Below are 7,917 nucleotides of genomic sequence, written 5' to 3'. Positions count from 1 at the left end.
ATTGTCAGACTTCTTTTAATTTTTTTTTTTTACCATCCTGATAGGTGTGAAATATCCAATCATGTTTTAATTTTCATTTCCTGGATTATGAGTGAGATTGATCATCTTTTTGAGTGTTAATTGGTGATGTGGTTTTCTTCCTTGAATTTCTGAAATTATTTATTCCTTTCTCTATGGAGTTATTTATCTTTTTTCTGTCGGTTTATAGAACATACACTCTGAGAACTAATTTTTCGTATGTTATGCATATTGCAAATATCTCCTCTCTGACTACTGTTTAGTCTATTAACCACGTTACAAGTATCTCCCCCCAGTCTGTGGTTTATCTCTATGATTTGATTTGTAGTGTTTTCTCATATAGAAGGATTGCATTCTAAAGTAGTCAAATTCATCATTCCTTTCTTTTATGAATTGTGATTTTGTGGTCTTTTCCCTAAAACTTTTTCCAAATCATGTGGCCATGTGGATATCCTCCTATACTTTCTTTCCTATATTTTAAAGTTCTACTTTTCATTTGTAGTTTTTGAATTCTTCTAATACTTATATTAGTGTATGGTACGAAAAGTGAATTTAATGTTATTTTTTCTACATGGGAAGCCAGGGGTCCTCATACCCTCACATTATTTATTCAATAGGTCATTCTTTCTCCACTGAATTTGTTTTAATTAACAAACTAAAATTTATTTTTTTTCCTTGTAAAACTGTGTGAATTTTAACACAAGTATACATTTGTGTGACTACCACCATAGTCAGGAAACAGAACAGTTTCTGTGACAGAACTGTAAGGATAAATACACAAATCACAAGTATAGTTGGGCAGTAACACTCCTTTCTCAACAATTGGTAGAATAACTAGGTAAAAAATCAGCAAGGATATAGAAGAACTCAATAACACTATAAACCAACACATCCTAATAAACAATTATGGAACACGCTATTCAACAACAGCAGAATATATATTCTTTTCAAGAACTGATAAATATATACCAAAATAGAAAATATCCTGGATTATAAGACAAACCGCAACCAATTTAAAAAGTTGAAGTCACACAGAGTGTTTCTTATCACAATGGCATCAAATTAGAATCAATAACAGAAAGAGAAGAAAATCTCCAAACATTTAGAACTGAACAGCACACTTCTAAGTAATCATAGGTTAATGAGGAAGTCTCTACAGAAATTAAAAAATATATTAACCTGGATGAAAATGAAAATATAATATATCAAAATTTGTTGGGCACAGCTAACTCAGTGTTGAGAGGAAAATTTATAGCACTAAATGCTTACCATGTGAAGGAGGAACAGTCTTATGTCAATAATCTAAGCTCCTACCTCAAGAACCTGGAAAAAGAAAAGGAAAATAAACCCAAAGCAGGCAAAAAGAAAGAAATAATAAAGATAAGAGCAGAACCCAATAAAATTAAAAATAGAAAAACAAGAGAAAAAATCAATGATGCAAAAAGCTGCTTCTTTGAAAAGATTGGAAGAGATCAATTAAATTGACAAACCTATAGCAAGAATGACAGAAAAAGAGGGAAGACATAAATCCTCAATATTAGGAATGAAACGTGAGATTTTACTCAGACTCTTCAGACATCAAAAAGATAATAAAAAAATAATACAAACGACTGTACACACATAAATTTGTTCACTTAGATAAAATGGATCAATTTCTTGAAAAGAAGATACTACCATTACTCACCCAATATGAAATAAATGATTGACTAGCCCTAAAACTATTAAGGACATTGACTTTATAATTTAAAAACTCTCAAAAATAAAACACAAAAGCAAAACCACCTTGTCCAGACAGTTTCACTGGAAGGTTGTACAGAACATTTAAAGAAGAATTAACACCAATTCTACAAAATCTTTTCTGAAAATAGAAGGAGAGGGAAAGTGTCCAGATTCATTTTATGAAACCAGTTTTACCCTGACACCAAAATCAAAGATAGCACGAAAAAGAAAACTAAAGACCAATATCTCACATAAATATAGATGCGAAAGCCTTAAGAAACTATTAGAAAATAGAATTCAGCAACATATAAAAAAGAATCATACATCATGACCAAATGGTTTTACTCTATGGATGCAAGGATGGTTCAATATTCAAAAATCAATAATTATAGTTCATCGTATTAACAGAAGGAAAATCACATGATCATATCAATTGATGTAGAAAAAGTGTATGACAAAATCAACACCTATTCATGATAAAAACTATTGGAAACTATGAATAGAGGGTAACGACCTCAGCTTGATAAAGAAAATACGCAAAAAATCTCTAGAGCTAGCATCATACTTAATGAGAAAGACTGAATACTTTTCCCCTAAGAAGGAGAACAACGAAAGGATATTCACTCACACCGCTGCTACTCAACATACTCTGGGAAGGTCTAGCCAGCTCAATAAGAAAAAAAAAAAGACATACAGTTCAGAAAAGAAGGAATAAAACTGTCCCTGTTTGTAAACAATATGATTAAATACACACACATACAAAAAAATCTTGCTGAGATTTTGATAGGAATTGCATTAAACCTATACCTCATTTAGGGAGAATTAACATCTTTACTATTTGAATCTTCCAATCCATGAACACACTGTGTCTCTCCATACATTTGCATCTTCTTTCATTTATTTCGTTAGTATTTCGTATTTTGCAATGTACAAGTCTTGAACATGTTTTGTTAGATCTAAACCCAAGTATTTCATTTTTTTGAGCAATTGGAAATGGTGTTGTAATTTTAACTTCGGAATTAACGTGTATGACTCTCCATTTATTTAGATACTTTCTTTTCTTTTTTTTCCAAAGATTGGCACCTGTGCTAACATCTGTTGCCAATCTTTTTTTTTTCTTCTCCTTCTTCTTCTCTCCAAAGCCCCCCAGTACATGGTTGTATATGCTAGTTGTAGGTCCTTCTGGTTTTGCTATGTGGGACGCTGCCTCAACATGATCTGATGAGCAGTACCATGTCTGCACCCAGGGTCCGAACTGGTAAAACCCTGGGGCACTGAAGCCAAGCTTACAAACTTAACCACTCAGCCACAGGGCTGACCCAAACATTCTTTATTTTCTTTCATCAGCTTTTTGTAGTTTTCAACATATAGATTCTGTGCATGTTTTGTTTCATTATATTTGTACCTAAGTAGTTGAGTTTTTACCTGTATAATATCCTTATTTATCCTTGATAATTTTCTTTACTCTGAAGTCTACTTTATTTCTTGTTCATATACCAATACCCAGATTTCCTAAATTTCCTATTTGTATGGTATATATTTTTAAATCCTTTTACTTTCAACTTACTTTTATCATTACATTTGATGCAAGATTTGCAGAAAGTATATAATTGGGACATGTTTTTTGTTTGTTTGTATTTTGGGTTTTGTTGTTAATCCATTCTGACAATCTCTATCATTCAAAGGGTGTGTTTAGACCATTTACATTTAATGTAATTATTGATATGTTTGAAATCAGGACTACTATTTTATTGCTTGTTTTAGTTTACTTCTAGGTGTATATGAATCCTCAGTGTGATATGGTGATCAAAATATTGTTGACTGGAATACTATTCAACAATCAACTGGAATGAATTACTGATATGTGCCATGCTGGCATATGTCACAGCATGAATTAATGTCCATGTATTATGCTGAGTGGAAGATGCCTTGAGAGCTCACACTGTGTGATTCCATTTATACGAAATTGTGAAGCAGGCCAAAAAAAATAAGCACAGTTGTTGCCTCTGAAGGGATAGGGTGAGGATTAGCTGGGAAAGGGCATAAGAGAACTTTCTGTGGTTATGGTATTTTTCTATAGTTTGGTGGATGTTTGGGTCCCACAGATGTATGCATTTCTCAAACCTCGGGCAATGTACATTTAAGATTTGTGCATTTCATTGTATGTAAATTTTACCTCAAAAGAAAAATAATTATAAACATATACTCAACTCTAGATAATGCTATGCTTATTGCAGAAATGGAAAAAGTACTGATGGCTGCAAATTATTTTGAAACATGTCAGAAATAAGGCAGCTAAAGGACGGATAGAGGCACGGATAAATGGATAGGTATGTGATAAAGCAAGTATAGCAAAATGTTAATGGCAGAATCTAGGTGGTGGGTATATTGATGTTCACTGTAAAGTTCTTTCAATTCTAGTGTATGTTTAAAATTTTTCACAATAAAATGTTGGAAAGAAATATATTATGGGATCCACACTGGCCCCGATAGTGTGGCACAGTCCTGGGATAGCCACCTGGAGGCTGTAAGGTAGAAGCCACATTGTGTGGAGAATGATTGTCAGAAGAAAGGATGACATTCTTTCATTCCCAAGGGGAGGGGTAATTTTTTTCTAGGTTGCTCCAGAGGGTAGAATTAGGACACACGGGTGGAAGTTATAAGCCAGCCAATTTGTGCTCAGTAAAAACTTCCCAATGACTAGAACTAGCCAAACACGAGATGGGACGCTTCATAAGGGAAATGTTCCCTATGCCTGAGCAGAAGCTGGCCAACTACTTATCAGAGATGTCTTAGAGAAAATTCCTATAGAGAATTGGTGACTATTATTTTTCCTTCTGATCCTGATTCTGTGTGTTCCAGGTATTAGGATGTGACATTTTTGAGCAGAGGTTGGCAAACTATAACCAGAGGCAAACTTCAGCCCGATGCCTATTTTTGTCGATAAAGTTCTATTGGAACACAGCCATGCGCATTCATTTCTATATTGTGTATGGTGGCTTTCATGTCACAACAACCAAGTTGAATAGTCACAAAATCTACAATATGTACTATCTTGGCCCTTTAAGAAAAAGTTCTGGAAGATTTGGGCTTCACATCTCCCCATCCCCTTGAGTAGGTCACCCCGCTTCTCTGTGCTTTGGCAGCACACTCTAGTTTCAGAACTCAGTGCGATGCCTGGAACACAGCTGGTGCTCAGTAAATACTTGAGTTAAGGAGACAGAGGGTGATTGAAAGATTGGCAAGGTAGTATCTTACAGCAAGCACTTTGAAAAAGTCTGTAGGCTCCGTAAGGGCAGGAAACTTCTCTGTCACGTTCCCATTTGATACACGGCCCGCCACATGGTAGACCCTCATGAAGTGTTTGTGGAATGGAATTGAACAGGTTTGCACACGTGGCATTTTATTTTTCAAACATTGGCCACTGTTTCCTCGGACTGCCTCTTGTCAACAGACCAGCAGTCTTGGCTGGCTTTGAGAAGCATGAAGGAAGAGGCAGTTCCTCTCTTGCCCTTAGGCAGATGTCCCTGTTCTCACAATTAGTACATCTTTGACTGGCCCAACTCAGGAACAGCGACGCTGTGCCAGAAGGGCATGAGCGAGTTGGACCGTTTCATCAGCTGAGCCATCATCTCCTTGTCAGGAGTTGGCCACGCTGAGAGACTTGGGCTTGTTATCTTACCAGCACACACTGTTCCTGGCTTCCACCCACAATACTTGAGTCCCATCTAAAGGTGACCCAGGGTTTCAAATTGTCTGAATTTATTGCATTCCATAGCGCATTAATACATAAAGATCTAAATCAAGGTTTCCACCAGGATTGGGCATGATGGATCCGCTCTGTAGGAACCAGGGCTGTTCTCTATTCCCATACTTCCTTGGGTTTCCTCATCCTTCAGGAGGCATGTCCAATGTCATCTCCTCCAGGAAGCCTTCCCTGAACTCAATTGTGAAACTCCCTGTCATGTTCACGACGATCCAAAAGGATTTTGGAATAGCAGTCACGAAACTCTGAGCCATCCTCCATGCCTAATTACAATCTAACCCTAAATCAGATAGAGAATAAAGATGGAGAGCAAGAATTCTCGAAGATGAAAACTCTAATCTCAACTCTTTTACTAACTTAACACTAGGGGTTTTCATCTGAGAAGGGGAAGAATTTCTGCCTCACCTCGACAGGTAGGGAGTTCAGAGTTTCTCACCCCACACGGCTTTCCTCAAAGCTTCTTGAGTTCTATCTTCTCATAACCCCATTTCTCTTGTTGTAAGACCCTAATGCACTGAATGTTTATGTCCCCACAAAATTCATATGTCACATCCTAAGCTCCCATGTGATGGCATTAGCAGGGGGAGCCTTTGGGAGGTGATTAGGTCATAAGGGTGAAGCCCTCACGAATGGTATTAGTGCCCCTATAAGAAGAGACACGAGAGACCTCTTCCACCATGTGAGGACACAGCAAGAAGACGGCCATCTATGAGCCAGGAAGAGGGCCCCCACCAGACACGGAATCTGCCAGCGTCTTGATTTTGGACTTCCTAACCTCCAGACCCGTGAGAAATAAATATTTGTTGTTTAAGCTGCCGGTCTATGATATTTTGGTTATAGCCGTCCAAATGGACTAAGACACCAGCATGAAACTTAGTATTGGGCATATATTTGCTAGTGACTGCCCAGTAGCAACTTCAGATATTTTAGCTTTCTTGTGTTAGATTATAAAGCTTCCTGACGTTTTTTATTTTTCTTAAATGACAATAACATAAGAGAGCTTTCCAGTGGGCTGGAAATCGTCTACACCTTGATCAGGGTGGTGGTTAGCCACGTGTATCCATGGGCAAACACTCACCAAGCTCTACACTTAAGCTTAGTGCCCTTTGCTGTACCCTGCTCCACTTTGTGCAAAGTGAAGACAATAATAATGAGATGGTGGTTTATTTAACACTCGCTACGCACCAGGCACTGGCTAGGGGTTTACATACATTATTTTTATCTTCGCAACAACTGAGTGAAGTTGGTATCGTCATCCCCACTGCACAGATGAGTAAACTGAGGTTCAAAGAGATAAGGTCCTTTGTCCAGGGCCACACACCTTGTCAGTTCTGGAGTCAGGGGCCACACTCAGGCAGATTCAACTGTGAATCTCATGCTCTTCTCAAGCCAGCTCACCAGGGCCTCAAGGGAAAAAGACACACACTCACCTGCATGCACATATGCATGCACACACATATGCACACATGTGCGTACGTACACATGCATGCACCTTCATTTATTCAAAATGAGTTTTCAAACTAAAATTCCAAAGTACATCTTATAAAAGATGATGAATAAATTTATCCCTCCCAAGGAAATGCAAACACAAGAGCAATCTGAAAAAGACTTGCCAAGGACGAACCCAGAACAGTGCTTCCCAACCCCTACGTGCACTGACCACTTGGGCACCCTGTTAAAATGCAGATTCTGATTCAGGACACCTGGGATGGGATCAGAAGCTGGGCATTTCTCGCAGGCTCCAGGTGACGTAACTGCAGCTGGTCTGAACAGATCCGTACTATACGTAGTCAAACATCAGAGCATGTTTCGATGCACGTGTGATCGATTGATTCATTAGTAAAACACGAGAAATTGCTTAGAAAATTAGACAGTAGTTCCTACAAATGCAAAATATTGGCGTTGTTCCTGGACAGGTTAGAAACCTAATTTCCATTCAAAGGGACCCATTTGAAACCCATTTCTGAGGGGTCCAACTTGAGGCCTACAGCTCAAAGCCCACCTTGCAGCCAAGTGTCTGGTGCCCCCACAGCCCACCCCACCCTGGCTCCCAGGGACACCCAAGGTGGCTACCCACAATCTTTTTCTGTAGGAGGGAGACCCTGGGCTCTGTTTACAGTTCCCTCCAATGGCTTACACACCTGCAGCTCCAGGTGTGACATCGAGGTTATAACCAAACCCTGGGAGTCTGCGTTTGTAGATGAAAAGGATTGACAGCTTCTGGCTCCTGCCGTCCTCTTCTCTCACTCTCCCTGTCCCCCAGATTTTCACCGAAGCCAATTGGCATGTCGGCAGCACACTAGCCAGGCTATGGGAGCTGTCAGTTTGTAAAGTTCAGACGGAGCGTGGGACTCAGCTCCCGGTCTACCCGTAGCGGCTATCTCATTTATTACTGAGAGATCAAAATAACTGTT

The sequence above is a fragment of the Equus caballus genome, chromosome 13 (assembly GCF_041296265.1).
Source record: "Equus caballus isolate H_3958 breed thoroughbred chromosome 13, TB-T2T, whole genome shotgun sequence".
NCBI lineage: Eukaryota > Metazoa > Chordata > Mammalia > Perissodactyla > Equidae > Equus > Equus caballus.
The sequence above is the reverse complement of the archived record's forward strand: the minus strand, read 5'-3'. Positions refer to the sequence as shown.